The sequence below is a fragment of the Bos taurus genome, unplaced genomic scaffold (assembly GCF_002263795.3).
Source record: "Bos taurus isolate L1 Dominette 01449 registration number 42190680 breed Hereford unplaced genomic scaffold, ARS-UCD2.0 Leftover_ScbfJmS_264, whole genome shotgun sequence".
Lineage (NCBI taxonomy): Eukaryota > Metazoa > Chordata > Mammalia > Artiodactyla > Bovidae > Bos > Bos taurus.
The window spans coordinates 225443-249606 of NW_020191578.1; the positions used below are offsets into that span (position 1 = coordinate 225443).

Genomic DNA, 24164 nt, shown 5'->3' on the forward strand with positions numbered 1-24164 from the left:
TTAGCAGGAATGTGGTCCCATGTATACAACTGGTGTTAAGCTAGTTTGCAGCAGACACAGAGTTAGAAATCTGTTCTTTAAGTATATGTTTTAAACCAAGTGTCACATATGATATATACAGAAACAGACATAGGTCATAGAATTAGAAATCTTGTGATTCCTGGTTTAGTAATCCTGCCCCTACTCTAACAATATTAATGGTAAGTTACACTTGTATAGTTCTTTATCATTTATTTTACACAGTTCTTGCATGTATGATTTCACTTAATCTGCATGACTGCCCTTTTTTATCCCATGTCATGGATGAAGAGATTGGTCCAGGGCTCACCCAAGGTCACTGAGCTGGTCCAGGGAGACAGAGGGGGAATTTCTGGGGAGGCTAAGTGCAGTCCTGGTTTCTGTGTTCTGTGCCGTGTCTGAGAACACTGCTCCTTTCACCTTGTAGCCAAGGTGGAGGCGATCATTCAAGTTCACATGGTGACAGAACCTCACTCTTAGATTTCAGTCCTGCCACTGGCTCAGGTCATCTCTACAGAAAAAAATGCAGTTCTTGATTCTCATCCCATCTTGACATTATTTCTGCATACTCTGCATCCTCTTTGGAGAAGGAAATGGCAACCCACTCCAGTACCTTTGCCTGGAAAGTCCCATGGATGGAGGAGCCTGGTAGGCTGCAGTCCATGGGGTTGCTAAGGGTTGGACATGACTGAGTGACTTCACTTTTACTTTTCACTTTCATGCATTGGAGAAGGAAATGGCAACCCACTCCAGTGTTCTTGCCTGGAGAATCCCAGGGACATGGGAGCCTGGTGGGCTGCCATCTATGGGGTCACACAGTCGGACACGACTGAAGCGACTTAGCTGCATCCTCTTAGGAGGATAAACTGTCAGATTATCAGTTTTTTGAATGTGCAAGCATCAGGTATCAATGTATTGTTCAGAGATATAACACCGGGAGCATTAGCCTCAGTCACAAGGTTTCACTGATAGAACAGAATTCATTCATCTGAAAAGAAAAGTCAACATCTGTGAGAAGGTGCTTCCACATCACATTTTCTTGAACAAATAGTTCAGGCGAGTTGATCACTGTCTGATTGACCCTGATCGATGAAATAGCAGAGAAAGTACCTTTTAGATACATAAAGCGGGGGCGGGGGGGGGGGCATTAGTTTGCTAGGGCTGCCATACAAAGACCACAGAGCAGGTGACTTAAACAATGGAAACTTATTTCCTCACAGCCCTGGAGGCTGGAAGTCTGAGGTCAAGGTGTCGGTAGGGTTGGTTTCCTCTGAGGTCTCTCTCCTTAGCTTGGAGACACCGTCTTCCCTCTGTGTCTCACATGCTCTTCCCTCTGTGTAAGCCTGTGTCCTGGTCTCCTCTTCTTAATCTAACTCCAGTCTGTTAGATTAAGACCCACCTGTATGACTTCATTTTAACTTTATTGTCTCTTTAAAGACGGTGTCTCCAAACAGTCACATTCTGAGGTACTGTGGTGTTTAGGACGTCAACATGTAAAGTTGGAGGGGACACAGTTCAGCTCAAAGAATGAATGCCTGTCATCCATTCTGTTCTGTGATGAAGCAGAGCTAATTGAGGTTTTGTGAAGTTTCTTTGTTCCCAGTGTGTAACTATAAAATCCTCATATCTGAGCTCTGGGAGCCTGGACCCGTTTGAATAGATGGAGGAGGCACTTAGCATCTAAGTGGCCTTGTGATCTCCAAGGTCTCTGAGCCTCAGGTCCTCACCTGTGTGTAGAGCAGGATTACAGCCCTGCCGGCTTCTTCACACTTATTACAGGGATCAGACGAGAGAGCAAATGCTTAAGGGCTTTAAGAATATAGAGTGTTTTACAGTATAAAAGTGGGATCATTTTTTTAAAGGCTGTAGACAGAAGACTTGCCTTCCAGTAATAAAAAATATACCCATAGTTCTAAGTAGCTTTAGAGACTCTAAATCAGGGGCCCCCAACTCCTGGCCAGACTGGTATGGCCCATGGGCTGTTAGGGACTGGGCCACATGGCAGGAGACAAGTGGTATGCAAAGGAGCAAAGCTTCAGCTGCTGCTCCCCATTGCTCACTTTACACCTGACCCTCCTCTTGCCCAGTGGGTGGAAAAAGTGTCTCCCAGAAACTGGGTCCCTGGTGCCAAAAAGGTTGGGGACCACTGCTCTAAACAATTAAAATGTATTTATAATAATAGATTTTAAAACACATATCTAATGCTACAAAATTTTAAAACTTTTAAAAGTACTTTTTAAAAATTTTTTTTCCAAAATTTTATTTTATTTTTTAACTTTACAATATTGTATTGGTTTTGCCATATATCAACATGAATCCACCACAGGTATACACTTGTTCTCCATCCTGAACCCTCCTCCCTCCTCCCACCCTGTACCATCCCTCTGGGTCGTCCCATTGCACCAGCCCCAAGCATCCAGTATCGTGCATTGAACCTGGACTGGTGACTCATTTCATATATGATATTATACATGTTTCAATGGCATTCTCCCAAATCATCCCTCCCTCTCCCTCTCCCACAGAGTCCAAAAGACTGTTCTATATATCAGTGTCTCTTTTGCTATCTCATATACGGGGTTATTGTTACCATCTTTCTAAATTCCATATATATGCATTAGTATACTGTATTGGTGTTTTTATTTCTGGCTTACTTCACTCTGTAAAAATACTTTTTTTTAAAATTTATGAACAAAAAGTAAATCACTCTCCACTCCTGTCATCACACAGCTCCCCCCGCCCCGCCAAGGTGGAGCCCCAGCACCACTGTTGACTGTTCTGTTGAGATGTTCTGTGTATCAGGAAGAAAATTCCTGTTTCTAAGCACAAATGATAGCTGTTCTTTCTTTTTTTCACTTAATGTTATATCTCAGATTATATCCAAGCATGTGGTTATCTCATTCTTTTTAATGACTCTGTGTGTGTGTGTGTGTGTGTGTGTGTGTGTTAGTCGCTCAGTCGTGTCCAACTTTTTGTGACCCCATGGACTGTAGCCCACCAGGCGCCTTTGTCCATGGGATTCTCCAGGCAAGAACATAGTATTATGTGTTCTCCATTTCCTACTCCTTATTTTTGATGCTTGTCAATCAGAGTTTATAAAATATAGGGATTACACCCTGATATTAACATCCAAATTTGTTGTGCTCCTTTTATATATGAAAATGAGAAACCCTTGGTCAGGCACTATTAATAGATTTCCCAGCCTCTTTGTTACCTTGTTTTTAATTTCTCTCTAGGTTTTGAGTTAGTAAAATGATTTTACTTATCAATTTACTATAGTATTAAAAACATATTTGTGAATCAGAATGATCAGAACTCAAGTGTATCTACAGATGGTTTGGCATTATGTCTAGCCCCCATGAAGGTTTTAATGGGGCTTCTTCCTCCATGGAATAAACACACCCCTGGTTTTTCCTATTGTGCCTCTAGTAGTGATATGATTTGCTTCACATGAAGCAGTGGACCTAAGAATGTGTTTCCTTCGGAGAAGGGACTTTATTTTTTTTTTTTTTATTTTATTTTTAAACTTTACATAATTGTATTAGTTTTGCCAAATATCAAAATGAATCCGCCACAGGTATACGTGTGAGAAGGGACTTTAAAACTCATAAACATGTGGTTTTTGTCTCCCCCCCCCCCCCAGATATCACTCACAGTGACCATGTGATTATGAATATTATGAATGGCCAATGGACAACCCTCAGATCTCACAACTTTTGAGTCAACTCTGTGATTCTACCATGAGTTCACGTCTGTTCCAGACATTGTTCCAATCGGTTTCTGCACTGCATAAATTATGTTCTTTTTTTACACCAGCAACAGATATTGACATATTATAAGATATTAATCTATAATTTTTCTCCAACTTCACTCAGTGATTTCAAGTTCTTGCAAAAGGATTTATTGTGTTTATTTATGTGTTATACTATTTTCTTTTTTATCCAAATCAGAGGTGCAGGCCACCAATAAAAGGTGTCTCCCAAGTTTTGTGTCTTGAGAGACTCTGGAGCCAAACTTATTTTCTAAGATTTGAGACAAAGTTCTCACAATTTTTTTTTTTACTGTTCCCAGAATTACATATTACTTTCTAATTATATTACAGATTCTTGAAGATTGTGTCAAGTTGCCGTTTTGTGTCACCACTTCCTTTAACAGAGAACTGTTATCCATTTAACACTCAAAGACCTCTGGTTAAAATACTACAGAGAAAAGTAATAGGAAAAACATACATGTAGTATATGTAGTTTAAGTGACATTATAGAAGAGAAAGATGTCACCCTCCAAAAAATATATGGTTAAAATACAGAAGGGCAATATTGTACATTCCTCTGTGTCCCCTGCATTGCTGGCAGATTCTTTACCGCTGAGCCACTGGGGAAGCCCTCTAAAAGAGAAGGAAGAGAAAATATGCCTTATCAAAGTAGGAACCCCTCTAGGGGATTAGCTAATGAAAGACAGACATGTTATCTAGACTGTCTTCCAGATAGAGGATTTTCTTTTTTTACATTAAAAAAATTGTGGTAAAATATATATAACATAAAATTTGTCATATAATAATTTTTAATCACACAATTTGGCATTAATCACACTCACAGTGTTGTGCAGCCATCATTGTCTGGGTAACTTTCGGTAATTATGTGCTTCCTCTTCAGTGTCTTATCTCTGCAGAGTCATTTTGGTAAGTTTCACTTTTCTAGAAGTAGATCTTTTTTCTGTGAGTTTTGAGCTTGACTGGCATAAATTTATTCACAATATCTTACCTGTTTAATCTCTGCATCATCTCTGTGTTCTTTGGCCTTTTCGTTTTCTTTGAAGCTTCTCATTTTTTATGAATAATCTTGTATAACTTTTTCCTATTTTCAAAGAATCAAATTATTGCTTGATTGATACTCTGTTTTTCTTTCTAGTTTATCATATCATTCTTTCTTTCAACTTTTCCTTTATTTTGAGATTTTTTTCTCTAAATTCTTAAATTGGAAAGAGATTAATAATATCATTATTTTTCTAACATAAGTATATAAAGCTGACAGATTTTCTGTGACCCACTTTAGCTACAACCTACAAGTTTTGATACTTACCACCAACCACTCGCCAAAGTATTACGTATTTTCTAATTCCTAATTTAATTCATTAACTATATCTTTTACCCATGAGTTATTCATAAGTATAATGTTCTCTAAATTTCAAATGCTAATGGCTTTTTTCTATTAGATTGAACATGTGTAACTGCTAACACTCAGCCTTTTATATAAAATGGCACTTTCATGTTTTTAAACGTAATAGTTTTCTTTTATTAATATATAACTTAATTTCATTTTGGTCAGACAACATTATGTTGTGGATTTTAAACCAAAGCTAATGATATTCACACAAAAAGTCCTTGTTTCCACCATTTTGTATTTTATTTGGGGGTTTTAAAATGTTTTAAGTACATGTGTAACCAGTAATTTTCAAATAAAAGTCCTCCCTGAGTACTGGAATGTTTTCTGATATATGTTGCAGGCTGGTTCTCTGGAATGCAGACTCAAATGGAGTTTAGTGCTGGGATGTTTATCAGGGCTGGAATAGCCCTGATAAATCAATGGATTCAATACTGTGGAATCAGGAGGGAAGAAATGGAATAGGGCAGAAGGAAAGATCAAGCTGGATCACTGGCTGGATGACCTTAGCTGATCCCATGGGGCATCTGGAGTACAGATGGCCCTTCAGGGTTGTCCTAACACATTCAATGGCTAGGTCTTTATACCTCCACCTGGAAGGATCATTGCATGCAACCTGGTTTAAGGTTGCCCACTGGTAGCACCCCCAGCAGCTGGACAACAAGTCTTTGAAGGGAGGTCTGAACAGCACATCTCCATGTCCCCCCATATCCTGTGTCACAGCTCTAAGGTAGGTGATGAAGATGTCCTGTGGGGGAAACTCTTGATGACTGATGTGTAAGTCAAAATGATGAGTTACTGATTCTCTTCAATACCCTCTGCTTTAAAAAATAGAAGAGAAGGTCCATGAAAGGGATAAATCTCATTTTGTAGGGTCAGCCCAGTCATCACCTCTTCTAGGAAGTCACTTTAAGATCGGTCATCATCCTAGGTAACTCGTCTTTCTGTAGGGTCCTGAGCATCTCTCGTTTGTTAAACTGAACCGTACTTGGTTAGTGTCCTATTGTCATCCAGTGTAGTGATTTTAAAATAAGGGGCCTGTTCTTTACATTTTACACAGGTTATGTAAACTATGTAGCCTGCCCTGACTATGAGTATTCATATGGTCTCAATTAACTTCATTTGCTCAGTCACGTCCGACTCTTTGTGACCTCATGAACCACAGCATGCCAGGCCTCCCTGTCCATCACCAACTCCCAGAGTTCACTCAGTCTCACGTCCATCGAGTCAGTGATGCCATTCAGCCATCTCATCCTCTGTCATCCCCTTCTCCTGCCCCCAATCCATCCCAGCATCAGAGTCTTTTCCAGTGAGTCAACTCTTCGCATGAGGTGGCCAAAGTACTGCAGTTCCAGCTTCAGCATCATTCCCTCCAAAGAAATCCCAGGGCTGATCTCCTTTAGAATGGACTGGTTGGCTCTCCTTGCAGTCCAAGGGACTCACAAGAGTGTTCTCCAACACCACAGCTCAAAAGCATCAATTCTTCTGCACCCAGCTTTCTGTATCCATATGGTCTATGTTCTCACTAAACCAAATGAGAAAAAGACTTGAAAGTGTGTTCTATTCACTTTTTAATTACATCTTTCAGCACAGTGTCTGTCACATAGGGGGCACTCAGCAAATGTTTGCTGAATGAATAAATGATGACTGAGAACAAACCTTCCTTGTCAACTTTGTAATTTTGGAATTGTAAGAAGTAGCCTGGGATAACAGAAAGCCCTGGTTTTGGAATCAGTCACACTGATCTGCCTGTTAGGTCTTCCTCTGCTCTCACTAGCAGTGTGGGTGTCCAAAGAATGTAATGCACAGAATGGGATACTTGAGAATGAAAGGAAAGCAGTAACCAGCCAGAGTGCTAGGGAAATAAACTGGCACCATCCTTGACAAAATGGACTATGGACACCCTATATCCATGTAGCCTTAGTTACGTACTTAGGCAAGTATCTTAATCTCTGAATCTCAGCTTCTTCATCTGGAAGATGGAAATGATTCCTGCTCTTGGAATTCTTTGGTTGGGATGATAGATGGACCAAGAGCATCCAGAGACACAGGGTGGAATCACTGACCTTGATGATTCCTAACTACCAGGAGAGGAGAGCAAGATGAGTGTGGATGAAGGAGGTTTGTAGACTGTAGAGGTGTATTTGAGGAGGGCCTCATCTGATGGCCTAAATCAGACTGTTCTTCCTCCACATGTAGTTAAAATGACATAAGCCTCCAAGGAGGAGCACGAGCTCTGGGGTCACCCTTTAGGGACAAATTCTGGTTCTGGGCATTGCTGACTGGGTTTGGATACAAATTCTGCTCCTGTTTACCATGGGCTCTTAAGGTTGGGAAGTCCACTGTGCTTCAGTGTCTTTGTCTGAAAGTTGAGGTGGGGATAGTATGATTCACAGAGGGTTGTTGCAAAGATTAACTATGACAGTGACACTCACTATGTGGTCTATGCAGTAGTGTCAGTCCATGAACTGTTTGTAGCTAGGTTGGAAGTAAGTACAGGAAACTCAAGAAAGCTAGAAACTCAGAGCCATCAGCTATTGCCATGACATCCAGACTTAGGATGGATGTGATCCTGAACAGCCGAGAGACCAATGTGAGTGTTGCACTTGACGGGGGAGGTGCATACTAGCCTTGCACAGTGGATCAGTGACTAAGTTGCAATGGGCTGAAAATGTAAAATTAAACTGATATGTAATTCCAGACAGTTGAGAAACATTGCTTTTTTTTTTTCTAATTTTATTTTATTTTTAAACTTTACATAATTGTATTAGTTTTGCCAAATATCAAAATGAATCCGCCACAGGTATACATGTGTTCCCCATCCTGAACCCTCCTCCCTCCTCCCTCCCCATACCATCCCTCTGGATCGTCCCAGTGCACTAGCCCCAAGCATCCAGTATCGTGCATCGAACCTGGACTGGCAACTCGTTGAACAATGTTGGATATGTGATTAGTTATTAATCAGTACTTTCACAAGGAAATACTATTACATTATCAATGTTTTTAATAGCATTTAAAATTTAGAAAGAGTTAAATTCCTGTTAAAGTTTCAGTTCAGTTTAGTCAGTCAATCATGTGCAACTCTTTGTGACTCCATGGACTGCAGCACGCCAGGCTTCCCTGTCCATCACCACTCCCAGAGGTTGCTCAAACTCATGACAATTGAGTCAGTGATGCCATCCAACCATCTCATCCTCTGTCATCCCCTTCTCCTCCTGCCTTCAATCTTTCCCAGTATCAGGATCTTCTCCAATGAGTCAGTTCTTCCCATCAGGTGGCCAAAGTATTGGAGCTTCAGCTTCAACATCAATCCTTCCAGTGAATATTCAGGACTGAATTCCTTTAGGGTTGACTGGCTGGATCTCCTTACAGTCCGAGGGACTCTCCAGAGTCTTCTCCAACACCACAGTTCAAAAGCATCAATTCTTTGGCGCTCAGCTTTCTTCACAGTCCAACTCTCACATCCATACATGACTACTGGAAAAACCATAGCCTTGACTAGACAGACCTTTGTTGGCAAAGTAATGTCTCTGCTTTTCAATATGCTATCTAGGTTGGTCATAACTGTCCTTCCAAGGAGTAAGTGTCTTTTAATTGCATGGCTGCAATCACCATCTGCAGTGATTTTAGAGCCCAAAAAAATAAAGTCTAACACTGTTTCCACTGTTTCCCCACCTATTTCCCATGAAGTGATGGGACCAGATGCCATGATCTTCATTTTCTGAATGTTGAACTTTAAGCCAACTTTTTCACTCTCCTCTTTCACTTTCATCAAGAGGCTTTTTAGTTTCTCTTCACTTTCTGCCATAAGAGTGGTGTCATCTGCATATCTGAGGTTATTGATATTTCTTCTGGCAATCTTGATTCCAGCTTGTGCTTCTTCCAGCCCAGCATTTCTCATGATGTACTCTGCATATAAGTTAAATAAGCAATATACAGCCTTAATGTACTCCTTTTCCTATTTGGAACCAGTCTGTTGTTCCATGTCCAGTTCTAGCTAATGCTTCCTGACCTGCATACAGATTTCTCAAGAGGCAGGTCAGGTGGTTTGGTATTCCCATCTCTTTCAGAATTTTCCACAGTTGATTGTGATCCACACAGTCAAAGGCTTTGACATAGTCAATAAAGCAGAAATAGATGTTTTTCTGGAACTCTCTTGCTTTTTTGATGATCCAGCGGATGTTGGCAATTTGATCTCTGGTTCCTCTTCCTTTTCTAAAACCAGCTTGAACTTCAGGAAGTTCACGTTTCACATATTGCTGAAGCCTGGCTTGGAGAATTTTGAGCATTACTTTAGTAGTGTGTGAGATGAGTGCAATTGTGTGGTAGTTTGAGCATTTTTTGGCATTGCCTTTCTTTGGGATTGGAATGAAACTGACCTTTTCCAGTCTTGTGGCCACTGCTGAGTTTTCCAAATTTGCTGGCATATTGTGATCTAATGAAACTTAAAAGCTTTTGCACAACAAAGGAAACTATACACAAGGTGAAAAGGCAGCCTTCAGAATGGGAGAAAGTAATAGCAAACAAAACAACTGACAAAGAATTAATCTCCAAAATATACAAGCAGCTCATGCAGCTCAATACCAGGAAGCATCAACCCAATCAAAAAGTGGGTCAAAGAATTAAACAGACATTTCTCCAAAGAAGACATACAGAGGGCTAACAAACATGTGAAAAAAGGTTCAACATCACTCATTATCAGAGAAATGCAAATCAAAGCCACAATGAGGTATCATTTCATGCCAATCAGAGTGGCAGCCATCAAAAAGCCTATAATCAATAAATACTGGAAAGGGTGTGGAGAAATGGGAACCCTCTTACACTGTTGGTGGGAATGCAAACTAGTACAGCCACCATGGAGAACAGTGTGGAGATTCCTTTAAAAATTGGAAATAGAACTGCCGTATGAACCAGCAATCGCACTGCTGGGCGTACACACTGAGGAAACCAGAATTGAAAGAGACGCATGTACCCCAGTGTTCACTGAAGCACTGTTTATAATAGCTAAAACATGGAAGAAACCTAAATGTCCATCGGCAGATGAATGGATAAGGAAGTCGTGGTACATATGCACAGTGGAATATTACTCAGCTATAAAAAGAACACATTTGAGTCAGTTCTAATGAGGTGGATGAAACTGAAGCCCATTATACAGAGTGAAGTAAGCCGGAAAGAAAAACACCAATACAGTGTATTAGTGCATATTTTTGGAATTTACAAAGTCAGTAATGATGATCCTATATGCAAGGCAGCAAAAGAGACACAGATGTAAAGAACAGACTATTGGACTATGTGGGAGAAGGTGAGGGTGGGGTGGTATTAGAGAATAGCATTGAAACGTGTACGTATATTACCATTCGTAAAATAGCTGGCCAGTGCAAGTTCGATGCATGAAGCAGGGCACTCAAAGCCAGTGCTCTGGGACAACCCAGAGGGGTGAGGTGGGGAGTTCAGGATGCTGGGACACATGTACACCCAAGGGTGATTCATATTGATGTATGGCAAAAACCACCACAATATTGTAAAATAATTTTCTTCCAATTAAAATAAATAAAATTAAAATGAAGAAGAACCAAGGTTAAGATCAAACACACTAAGAATGTTCTGCACAAAGTATACATTAGATGTTTCTGCCTAAATTCTCTCTTCCACTCAGTAAACATGCTCACAAGTATCCATCCCAATAGGTGGAAGCTTTGGGTATTCCAAACCATGTCTGATCCAAAAGCTAATCATATTTAATTCTGGAGAACATTTCATGAAAAACATTTTTAAGATTAAATTTTGCAGACTACCTAGCAAAAAATGAGTCTCTGGTATGGAGTTTATATCACATTAAAAATGTGGTAAGTAATGGTGAACAGAAGATTGAGGGTTTTACACCCCACATTTTACAACAATAATTTTTTTTTTTAATCCATGAGTTTATACTGATTCTGACAAGATATAGAATAGCTATGAGAAAGGGAAAGTTCTTATTTTGTAGTAGAAAGCCAGCTCACAAATGTAGACAGATGGACAGAAAAGTACCATGTGACAGCAATCATTGTCATAAATAATTCAGACAAAATTCATCATTGGCTGACTACATGGTGAATGTTGGGGCGTGGGTGTTGAGAGGAACACGACATTTCACGGACTCAAAGTATCCTCTCAGCTGAATTCTTTAAGGAAGAATTGTTTGTCTAAAGTGGGAAAATCCAGCAAACACAGGCCATGCAAGTAACCAGAGTACACATCACTAATAAAGAACTTAATGACACCCTTGTTGTTTTTTTTTGCTTGTTTTTAGAAAAACGTATTTAAGTATAGTTGACTTACAATGTTGTGTTAATTTCTGCTATACCACAGTGATTCAGTTATACATATATACACATTAATTTTCATGTAAGTTAAATAAATATAAATATACAGCCTTGTCATACTCCTTTCCCAATTTTGACCCAGGCAGTCGATCCATGTTAGATTCTAACTGTTGCTTCTTGACCTGCATTCAGGTTGCTTAGGAGGTAGGTAAGGTGGTTTGGTATTCCTATCTCTTGAAGAATTTTCCAGTTTGTTGTGATCCACACAGTCAAAGGCTTTAGTGTAGTCAATGGAGCAGAAGTAGATGTTTTTCTGAGCATAGACCATAAGGCCCCCAAAGCCTGGAAATGTACTTCCTGTTCCTTTACAGGAAATCTCTGCCCTCCCTGCCCCAGAGCTCTGCTGTTCTAAGTGAGGCCTGTGTACCAGTAGTGTCAACTGGCTTGGGAGGCTGTTAGGAACACGTGATTATGGTCTCTACCCCAGACCTACTGACAAAATCTCTAGATCCTAGGTGAGTCCTGCTCACAGTACAGTTTGAGAAGCGCTGGTTTAGACGCCCTGCTCCGTTCAACCTGCAGTTGCACCTTCCCCCAGGTGTAGGAAGCCAGAGCGGACCAGGGGGTGTGGCCACCTGGAGCCCCGCCCCCTCCAGGCCATGCTCTGAGCATCTAGACCCTAGAACCCCGGCTCCCAGCTCCAGTGCAGGCCTCCCTCCTGAGACCCATGTCCCAACCTGACATGTAGTCGAGATACAGCTGTTTATGGGGTGGAAGAGGATGGCCTGAGCTTGGACTTGAAGGCTGTAATGCTCTTGCTTGAGCAGCAGATTCCTCAGGGCACAAAGAGGGTCAGAGCCAGAGGTGGGAAGAGCAGGGGGAGGGCTGGGAGCTGGGTGGGCCCCTCCCTCTGCTGTCCTGCCTTCTAGCTCCAAACTCCAGGGTCCAGGAACCCCAGCCTGCCATGTGGTTAAGAGGGTGTACTTGACTGTGTGCTAGCTTGATTTGTAACTTTTAAATATTTAAACATATAGGATGGGCTGCATTTATATTCTTGACCCAGGGCCCACATATGTGAGTGGCAGGTCTGTTAAATGCTTCTCAGAATGTGCTCAAAGGAATCCCTGCATCCCGATCCACTGGGATTGGGATGTTGGATCAGACCTTTGGGGCTGGCGCCTAGGACTCTGCACTCTTACCACTCCCCTGGTGACTCTGATCCACAGCAGAGCTACAGGAGCACTTGTAATGGAGGGGGGTGGGGCATTGAGAGGAGCTGCCCTGAGTGGCGGGAAGTGTCAGAAGAGAGGGCGGTCCCAGGTCAGAGGAAGGTGCAGACCACAAGCTCACACCTTCCTGCCTCTCTCATGTTTCTCCTCACAACCTGGCCTGACCACACCCCCGGGAGTTGGCTGCAGGGAGAAGCTGCTAGAAAGGGGCAAGGGTGTCCTCCTGCCAACCATGGGGCTCTCAGGGCCTGCCCTGTAAAAGGAAGGACCTGAGTCAAGGATAATAGGAGCAAAGGGGCTGCAGGCCCCTGGAGGGACCACACGGACCCACCCAGGGAGTCAGGCTGAGCAGGTCTTTGGGCAGGGAGACCTCCTGGTCCCACGGGACATGGGTAGAGCGGGGACAGACTGTGCGGTTCCACCGGGGCTCAGAGGCCACATCTGTCAGTTAGGAGTCTTATGACCTCTAGCAAGGTCCTTAAGCTCTGTAAAATGGTGGGGGTCCTAACATCCTAATACCCTCCGAGCTTGTGTTAAAATTAAACATGATGGTCTTTCGTTCAGGCCCACAATGCTGGTAGGATGAGCAAGCGTCGTAGTCTTTGCCAGGAAACTCTGTAGCCACCGACAAGCCCAGAAGCGGCATGGTAACAGTACAAGAAAGCCCATTTGGGCACAGCCCTGAAGGCCAACCCTTTTGGATGCACTTCTCATGCCAAGAGAATTGTGCTCGAAAAAAATAGGGATTGAAGCCAAATAGCCAAATTCTGCCATCAGGAAATGTGTCAGGGTTCACTTCACCAAGAATGGCAAAAAACCACAGCCTTTTGTACCCAGAGACGGTTGCTTGAATTTTATTGAGGAAAATGATGAAGTTCTGGTTGCTGGATTTGGTTCCAAAGGTCATGCTGTTGGTGACATTCCTGGAGTCCACTTTAAGGATGTAAAAGTAGCCAGTGTCTCTTTTTTTTGCCTTATACAAAGGCAAGAAGGAAAGACCAAGATCATAAATTTTGATGATGAAAGAATGATAGTAATAAATTTTCATATACCAAAAAATAAATTAAATGTTATATGATAGTTAAGCAAAAGCACATCCTTGTTACACAGAGCGGAATAAGGGGCAGCTCCTGTTTATTGGGATGCTTATTATTTTACACCTCTGCACTTCTTGATGCTTGATACCATAGGCACTTGTCACTGCCTGTGTTCAATCATGTCCAACTCTTTGTGACCCTGTGACTGTAGCCCACCAGGCTCCTCTGTTCATGAGATTTTCCTGGCAAGAATAGAATACTGGAGAGGCTCATCATCTCTGCATTTGACACCTCAATGCCATCTTGAATCGCAGTGCTGGGGGCAATGATCCTGCACTCAGCCCTGCAAGCTGAGATGTCAACACAGCCGTTTCACACCAGGCAGTCTTGTCTGATGGGCAAGGTGTGAGGTCTCTTCATGAAGCACCCTGTGAGCAAGTGAAACTTGACTCAGCACAAACGGAGTAACAAAAGGTTAGACTTTATTTTATTACCAAGGTTTTACTTTTACTCCCAGGGAATTGCTGATGGGCTTTGTTGGTGACTGTTTCATCACAGCCCAGCCTCATGGAATATTAAGGGCCCCGACTTACCTTTAATGACTGTTTCCTTTGTTACCTGTGGAGATAATCCTGATGAAGAAAAACAGACCAATTTCTCTTCTATTCCTGAAGGTCCGAAAGGGAAGGTATTGAGATAATCAGTTTTATTTTGTTGTTATTTTTTAACCCATAAGGTAGCTCCCTATTGTCTGGGGCTTGATGTTGCTCCTGAAATAATGGGTACCCCTGGCACCCTTCATTTAAGGAAGAAAACTGGATATTATTTAAATAGGAAAGGAAATGACCTAGGCATCAGGGTCCACAGAGAACCAGGTCTGGGCTCTCAGGTGACAGGCTAAGATGCCCTCGTCACTATGGAAACAGTGCATCTATGCTTGTGAGACAGGAAGGAAGTAGGTGGGTACAGATACTGAGATAAACAGGATCCCACAAAAACTGACTTGAACCAGCTAAAATCAAGATGGTTTTGAGGATGGTCTGGTCTCTGACTTCTAGCTCATTATGCCTTCATTGTAACACTAAAATTCACTCCCCTCTCACCACGACAGGTGCTGTGATAGTTCCAAGGCTGACCATAGACAGCCAAAAGTGAAGGGGGGTGGGGTTCCATCTGCTCACCACTCAAAAGCCAATAAAGAGGCCAGGTTGATGGAAAGGAACATTTGTTTTATTTTGGATGCTGGTGTGTGTGTTGGGTGGTGGGTAGACTCCTGTCCAAAGGCTGACTCCCCCTCCCTTGACAATCAGTGGACAAGAGCTTTTTATAGACAGAGAGGGCTACAGTCAGCATTGTAAACTATAGACAGAAACAGTACAGTCAGCATTATATATTTTATTTATATTTTATTATTTATATTTTTAAAAATATTTCTATTTTTTTATTCAGATGGTTTTCATATATGGGAAATATTCTGAAGTTACTTATTTTCCTCTTATACTGATGTGCACTTACTAGTTCACTTAAATTTATTTATTTATTTGAGAGATAAAGAAACCAGAATTTTACTTCTTGCTTATATACTTTTCTCTATGCATCAGTTGCTGGGTAACTGCCTTCATGCCCCTAGAAGAACGTGCTTTGGTCTTTCCTCTTTCCCTCTCTTATCAAAACAGGATTCCTCCAGGAGCAACCTAGGAGTAGAACAGACACTAGGGAGTTTGGGGCTGTCATCTAAGTAGTCTGGCTGTCTTTGTCCCTGTCATTTATGCTCACCTCCACTGATCAGTATTGGCCATTATCTCTGCATATCTCAGGCAGTGGGGGAAGCATAGTTCTCCCTTTGGTCCTGAGAGACAGATAAACTTTTTGAGTTACAGTAAATGTTTTTAGAGATTGCAGCGCCCTCCTCTTTCTGTGGGATGTGAGTATCCTCGTCATTCACTGGGCATGTGCTTTCTAAGACTTCCTATGGACAGGGCATTGAGTGGTTATTCGAGTCAATATAGGAAGAGGACCTTCTCCTGCTTTAAGAAGCCTATGGTCCAGGCATTGTGAACCAGTGCATATCTAGCAATTATAATTCTTAGCTTGTTGTTAATAAGCTAAAAATAGAAATAACAGGCTTATTTCTCCATTGTTTCTTAAAGATTAATCTGCATTTTACCTTGTATAAAGTAGTGAGTGACTGGCATCTAGTAGATAGTCAAGCAAATACAGTTAGGAGATAAGTAAGAGCTGTTCTTGTGTAAAGTGTGACCAAAGAACCTAACTGTGACCAAAAATTTATTCCACAGTATGTTATTATGTACTCTGTGCCGTTTTTGGTCCTTTAAGCTCAGATATACTTTAGACTTGTGCTTTCTTGGCCTCATAGTTTAAAAAATCCATCTCTCTGCGGTACAGTTTGATTTTTCCACCCTTGTGATGTACTGTTCTTGCTTCCAGGGTTTGATGGCACAGTGTTCTAATTGTTCTATCCAACATGACCATGGTGACCACACTTCAGCTTGCTCTGAAGAAGCCATTTGCCCCAGCAAAGTGTCTTTATACACATCTCTCCTCCTAGTTCTAAATTGCATCAAGCACATCAGAAATGTTGATGCAGTGATTACTCTTTGACTTTCTGTTGGTGACTCTAAAATAATACCTGAAGGTACAGAGAGAGGCAGCCCAAAGTGGCAGGAAGTTCATGGGCTTTGGGACCAATATCTGGGTTCAAATCTTCCCCCATTTTGGAGAATTCACTGTTGTCTGAACTATATTTTATTTAAAAAGATAAGAATAATACGTGCCTTACAATAGTATTGCAAGGATTTGTGAGATGATAAAAGGGTATTGTTACACATTCGATAAATGGTAACTATAACAAAAGCCATTGGTGTGTTTTTCATATGAATATTGGTACTTCATTTGCTATGTGTTGCTGAGAAAGTTAGCAGCAGACATATTTTCTTTGGTAATACTTTTTGTTCTTTTAGGGCTTCCTTGGTGGCTCAGTTGGTAAAGCGTCTGCCTGCAATGCGGGAGACCCGGGTTTGATCCCTGGGTCAGGAAGATCCCCTGGAGAAGGAAATGGCAACCCACTCCAGTTTTCTTGCCTGGGAAATTCCATGGACAGAGAAGCCTGGCGGGCTACAGTCCATTGGGTCACAAAGAGTTGGACGTGACTGAGTGGCTTCCCTTTCTTTCTTTCCCTGTCTTTGTTCTTTTAAGACCACTTTCTGAAATTCACAAAATCTCTATCAATCTGTATGTTGTAATTACAGTACTTCTTTACCAAAAGAAAACCATTTTATGTTTTTGAGGAAAAACAAGATTTTTTTTTTAATGACCCATAATTCTACAATAAAGAAATGATCATTGTTATCATTTTGAAATATTTTCTTTTAATGTTTCTTGTTTCATGCATTCTTGTGCAAAATTGGTATAATGGTTTCAAGTCGTTACATGAATATTTTCGGTTGTCTTAGTTTGGGTGTGCTGAAGCTAAAGTCTAGGATGAGAAGTTGAATGCAATAGGTTATTTGGGAGGGGGATCCCAGGAAACACTGGTAATGGAGTGGGAAAGTGTGACAAGAAAGGGAGAGAGGGCCGCACAGGATGTGTTATCAGGTATGTTCCAGGCTGGGTTACTGGAACACAATCCTGCTGGGAAATTGTAGGAGACAGTGTGAAGCACAAGCCTCAGGGTTAGCTTCCCTGAGTGAGGGATTAGGGGTATTTACACACCAGCTCCTGTCTGTCTGTTGACTGAAGGCTGCCAGGGGAGAGCAGAGGAAGACGTTAAATTCCCCAGCACTCCTGGCTGCCTTGTGCTTTAGCAGAGCTGACTCAGGTGGAAGACAAAACCCTCAGGCAGAGTAGCAGGAAGTCAGGCTAGGGTGACATGGAAGGCACCAGGGCAGATACTGACAACATCGGCTTACCCATGTTACTCAAACAGTCTATTTTAGACTGGCTATTGAACAGTTCACAGTGTGGATGAATGCCTCCTCAAGGGTTATAGTCCGGCAGTTACTTTTTCCATTTTCTGTTCCTCCTCACAGCAAAATTTCTCACAGGAGTTGTGCATAACCACTTTTCCACACTTTCAGACACCGTTCTCTGCTCAGCACATCTTTAAAAGATTTCAATCTCTTTCTCTTTAAAATAATGTTTTTCCTAAGTCACCAAAACCCCTGTCTTTGCCAAATCCATTTGGTACTCTCTGTCTTCAACTTACCAGCCTCTCAGAGGCATGGGCTCCAGGTTCTCCTGCACTCTGGTGACTGCACATTCTCTCCCTCCTCAGTCTCCTTGGGTGAGTCTCTAACTGTGAATGCTGGATGGTCTCAGGTCTCAGCCTTGGGCTTCTCTCTCCCTCTTTCTCTTTGATTTGTTTCTGTATATCTTATTTTTTAATGAAAATCCTTAAATAACTATTGAAAAGTGTGAATACTTTATATGTAATCCATTTGGGAATTATTTACATTTAAAAAATAAAATTGGGGAATATTTTTAGCATTCTTAAACTATTTCATGTCAAAAGAAGAGAGGAAATTTACTAATCATTTAGGAACACTTATAAAGCCATGGGCTTCCCTGGTGGCTCAGCTAATAAAGAATCTGCCTGCAATGCTGGAGATCTAGGTTCAGTCCTTGGGTTGGGAAGATTTGCTAGAGAAGGGAAAGGCCACCCACTCCATTATTCTGGTCTGGTGAATCCCATGGACTGTATAGTCCCTGGGGTTGCAAAGAATCCGACACAACTGAGCAACTTTCACTTTCACCTTCACTTTCATAAAGCCATTGGTAAACCAAAGCACCTTCTGATAACATTCACTTTTCCAGATGTCATCCTTGGGTAATTTCAGTCTCACAGAAGACATCTGATACCAAGAGGCATCTAAGTTGCCAAAATTAGATCTGCAAACTCATAATTATTCCTAGCAGAGATCCTCAGGTCCTTATTTTAAAGCCTATTAAATCTTACTTTACAAGCTAGTTTAAAAGTAGTAAAAAGTAAAGTATTATTAGAAAATATAAGAAATAAAAATATAGAAAAAATAGATGTGAAATTTTTAAAAGTTAATTTTTTGTTAGTAAGTGTGTATGAATGAATCTGTAAACCCCTGTACCTATGTTTGTTAGACCCTAAGTGTATTGCACCAAATGGCATACTACTACTCCTGGTAATGATATCAAATAGTTAATAATGTTTGTCATTATGTTCTGCAAACTGCGAGGGAGGGACATCAGCAATACATGTTAGAAAAAACATCCATAAAAAGTCAATACTTTTGTTTTAATATTGACACATGATGGACTTCATTTCTGTTGTCCACATATAATGAAAGCCTTCATGCAAAGGTGTGACTCTTAAGAATGGGAATTGTACACATATTATAAGTTGTATGCTTGGTGAGGGTAGGAAATACATTTCATTCAAATGCAATTTGGTACTTTTATGCCCACAGCTTCCCTGAGAGTGCAATTGAAAGTAGACTGGATGAAAGGAAGCAAGGGAAGTCTCTTCTCAGAAAACAAAGAAAGAATTCTAAAGTTCTTTATGTTTAGAAAGAATATTTCAGGTTTTTAACCTCAAATTTTATAAGAGTATCTAAAATATAGATTAAATAATAATATACAATACATATTAATTTTGTAGATGTATTTCTTATCTCAAACTCAATTTCTCTTAATTTCACTGAAGTTATATTTAATAAACATAAAATTTAATGAAGCAAAATGGACTTGACTTGCAAGGGGTGGGAAGGAGATTATAACTCTGGTAGTGTTTTATAAGTTATTTTAAAAATTGACAAGCGAAAAAGTAAATTGTTCTTATTTTCTTGATTAAATTGAAGAAAGTTATCAAGTGATGTATAAGTCTAAGAAATACTATAAGGGATCAATGGGGAATTTTATTAATATGAATCTCAATCTATAAGTTTAAAAATCTCATTTCCTCTATTATAACACTTCATTTTTAAAAATTGTTATTTATTTGCTTATTTTAATTTTTGCCATGCTGGGTCTTTGTTGCTATGCATGGGCTTTCTCTGCCTGCGGTGGGCAGGGGCTACTCTTCATTGTGGTGCATGGGCTTCTCATTGCCGTGGCTTCTCCTGTTGTGAAGCACAGGCCCTAGGGCGCACATGCTTCAGGAGTTATGGTTTGTGAGCTCAGTAGTTGCAGAGCCCAGGATCTAGAGTGCAGGTTACACAGCCTGTGGGATCTTCCAAGGGCAGGGATAGAACCCACGTCTCCTGCGTTGGCAGGCGGATTCTTAACCCCTGGATAACCAGGGAAGTTTGAATGTATAATCCTCAGTGTCTCACAAGCATTTCATAGATTTTTCTTTCTGGGGGAGGTGGGGTGGGGAAGGTACAGAGATTTCCTCCTCTCCCCTGCCCCCACACCCCATAGCCTCCCCACTATCAACATAGAGTGAAAGATTTGCTACATCTGATGAATCTATAGAGACACATCAGTCACCCCAAATCCATAGTTTACATCAGGGTTCACTCTTGGTGTCATGCATTCCATGGGTTTAGACAAATGTATGATAACATTTCCATCATTGTGGTATATTACAGAGTATTTCCATTGCCCTAAAAATCCCCTGTGCTCCATCTACTCATCTCTCATCCCACCTCCACCCTCTGGCAACACTGATCCCTTACTGTCTCCATAGTTTGCCTTGTTGTCATATAGTTAGAATCATACAGCATGTAGTCTTCTCAGACTGACTCCTTTCACTTAGTAATGAGCATTTAAGTTTCCTCCATGTTGTTTCATGTGTTGGTAGCTCATTTGTTTTTAGTGCTGAGCAGTACCTCATTGCCTGGATAAACGAGTTTGTCCATTCACTTGTTGAGGGATGTTGTGACTGCTTCCAAATTTTAGTACTTTGAATAAAGCTGCCCTAGATACTTCATAGGTTAAAAAAAAATGGTTTCTCTTCCTTAAAAATTAAATACATAATGAACCAGCTTACTTGAAATATGCATCCATTCCAGACTGAAGTGTCACCTCCTTTCTTTCATTTCATGCTTTCTCCATATTTACATTCAGTTCAGTTCAGTCACTCAGTAGTGTTCAACTCTTTGAGACCCCATGAATTGCAGCACGCCAGGCCTCCCTGTCCATCACCAACTCCCGGAGTTCACTCAGACTCACGTCCATCCAGTCAGTGATGCCATCCAGCCATCTCATCCTCTGTTGTCCCCTTCTCCTCCTGCCCCCAATCCCTCCCAGCATCAGAGTCTTTTCCAATGAGTCAACTCTTCACATGAGGTGGCCAAAGTACTGGAGTTTCAGCTTTACCATCATTCTTTCCAAAGAAATCCCAGAGCTGATCTCCTTAAGGGTGGACTGGTTGGATATCCTTGAAGTCCAAGGGACTCTCAAGAGTCTTCTCCAACACCGCAGTTCAAAAGCATAAATTCTTCAGCGCTCAGCCTTCTTCACAGTCCAACTCTCACATCCATACATGACCACAGGAAAAACCATAGCCTTGACTAGACGAACCTTTCTTGGCAAAGTAATGTCTCTGCTTTTCAATATGCTATCTAGGTTGGTCATAACTTTCCTTCCAAGGAGCAAGCGTCTTTTAATTTCATGCAGTCACCATCTGCAGTGATTTTGGAACCCCCCAAAAAAAAAAAGTCTGACACTGTTTCCACTGTTTCCGCATCTATTTCCCATGAAGTGATGGGACCGGATGCCATGATCTTCGTTTTCTGAATGCTTTAAGCCAACTTTTTCACTCTCCACTTTCACTTTCATCAAGAGGCTTTTGAGTTCCTCTTCACTTTCTGCCATAAGGGTGGTGTCATCTGCATATCTGAGGTTATTGATATTTCTCCTGGCAATCTTGATTCCAGCTTGTGCTTCTTCCAGCCCAGCGTTTCTCATGATGTATTCTGCATATAAGTTACATAAGCCGGGTGACAATATACAGCCTTGACATACTCCTTTTCCTATTTGGAGCCAGGCTGTTGTTCCATGTCCAGTTCTAACTGTTGCTTCCTGACCTGCATACAGATTTTTCAAGAGGCAGGTCAGGTGGTCTGGTATTCCCATCTCTTTCAGAATTTTCCACAGTTTATTGTGATCCACACAGTCAAAGGCTTTGGCATAGTCAATAAAGCAGAAATAGATGTTTTTCTGGAACTCTCTTGCTTTTTCCATGATCCAGCAGATGTTGGCAATTTGATCTCTGGTTCCTCTGCCTTTTCTAAAACCAGCTTGAATATCAGGAAGTTCACAGTTCACATATTGCTGAAGCCTGGCTTGGAGAATTTTGAGCATTACTTTACTAGCGTGTGAGATGCGTGCAACTGTGTGGTAGTTTGAGCATTCTTTGGCATTGCCTTTCTTTGGTATTGGAATGAAAACTGACCTTTTCCAGTCCTGTGGCCACTGCTGAGTTTTCCAAATTTGCTGGCATATTGAGTGCAGCACTTTCACAGCATCATCTTTCAGGATTTAAAATAGCTCAACTGGAATTCCATCACCTCCATTAGCTTTGTTTGTAGTGATGCTTTCTAAGACCCACTTGACTTCACATTCCAGGATGTCTGGCTCTAGGTCAGTCATCACACCATCGTGATTATCTGAGTCTTGAAGATCTTTTTTGTACAGTTCTTCTGTGTATACTTGCCACCTCTTCTTAACATCTTCTGCTTCTGTTAGGTCCATACCATTTCTGTCCTTTATCGAGCCTATTTTTCCATGAAATGTTCCCTTGGTATCTCTAATTTTCTTGAAGAGATCTCTAGTCTTTCCCATTCTGTTGTTTTCCTCTATTTCTTTGCATTGATTGCTGAGGAAGGCTTTCTTATCTTTTCTTGCTAGTCTTTGGAACTCTGCATTCAGATGCTTATATCTTTCCTTTTCTCCTTTGCTTTTCACTTCTCTTCTTTTCACAGCTATTTGTAAGGACTCCCCAGGCAGCCATTTTGCTTTTTTGCATTTCTTTTCCATGGGGATGGTCTTCATCCCTTTCTCCTGTACAATGTCATGAACCTCATTCCATAGTTCATCAGGCACTCTGCTATCAGATCTAGGCCCTTAAGTCTATTTCTCATTTCCAGTGTATAATCATAAGGGATTTGTTTTAGGTCATACCTGAATGGTCTAGGGGTTTTCCCTACTTTCTTCAATTTAAGTCTGAATTTGGCAATAAGGACTTCATGATGTGAGCCACAGTCAGCTCCTGGTTTTGTTTTTGTTGTCTTTATAGAGTTTTTCCATGTTTGGCTGCAAAGAATATAATCAGTCTGATTTCAGTGTTGCCCATCTGGTGATGTCCATGTGTAGAGCTTTCTCTTATGTTGGAAGAGGGTGTTTGCTATGACCAGTGCATTTTCTTGGCAAAACTCTATTAGTCTTTGCCCTGCTTCATTCCGTATACCAAGGCCAAATTTTCCTGTTACTCCAGGTGTTTCTTGACTTCCTACTTTTGCATTCCAGTCCCCTATAATGAGAAGGACATCTTTTTTGGGTGTTAGTTCTAAAAGGTCTTGTAGGTCTTCATAGAACCATTCAACTTCAGCTTCTTCAGCATTACTCGTTGGGGCATAGACTTGGATTACTGTGATATTGAATGTTTTGCCTTGGAAATGAACAGAGATCATTCTGTCACTTTTGAGATTGCATCCAAGTACTGCATTATGGACTCTTTTGTTGACCGTGATGGCTACTCCATTTCTTCTGAGGGATTTTGTCTGCAGAAGTAGATATAATGGTCATCTGAATTAAATTCACCCATTCCAGTCCATTTGAGTTCGCTGATTCATAGAATGTCGACATTCACTCTTGCCATCTCTTGTTTGACCACTTCCAATTTGCCTTGATTCATGGACCTGACATTCCAGGTTCCTATGCAATATTGCTCTTTACAGCATCGGACCATATTTACATTAATTGTTGTTAATATTAGCATATCGATTCTTTCCATCTTCTATTTTTTTTAAACAGTAGAGGAAAATATAATAAAACACCTAAATGGATCTACAAATAAGGGCCATTATGGTACAGAGGTTATTGTTTTATGGAAACTGAACAAGTTGACTGATAGAAATGGATGGCAATACTTGGTAATCAGTTGCTGGGTGAAATTCTAAATTTTGAAGTAAGAAAAGTGGTTTGAAGTTAGCAGAGTAAAGGTTATGACCCAACAGAACATCTAGATGTGTGCTAGAAATAGCCTCCAGGCTGCTTTGATTAATGAATAGAAACTTAAGTCTCTTGGCTGTTGCAGAACAATAAGTGACATACACATAAAGGTATCAAAACTTGTAGTCCAGAATTTGGTCTCAATTTAGACAGAGTGGGGTCTCTCATGGGATACAAGCAAGATGTACCACATAATTTGATTCTGAACTTTGTGTGGCTACATGACATGGAGTTAAATGTATCCTTATGGAT

General features: G+C 41.0%; 1 protein-coding gene and 1 pseudogene across 1 annotated transcript in view; both read left to right on the forward strand.

The window, feature by feature from the left end:
* Nucleotides 1-5495, forward strand: part of LOC107131271 (ATP-binding cassette sub-family C member 4) — a 188759-nt gene extending 183264 nt beyond the window's left edge. Inside the window, 1 exon segment of the mRNA XM_024989168.2 lies at nucleotides 3659-5495. The gene's annotated coding sequence lies outside the window, so the exon portion shown is untranslated.
* Nucleotides 5496-11950: 6455 nt separating this feature from the next.
* On the forward strand, nucleotides 11951-13718 carry LOC107133007 (small ribosomal subunit protein uS12-like; annotated as a pseudogene).
* The last annotated feature ends 10446 nt before the right edge of the window (nucleotides 13719-24164 follow it).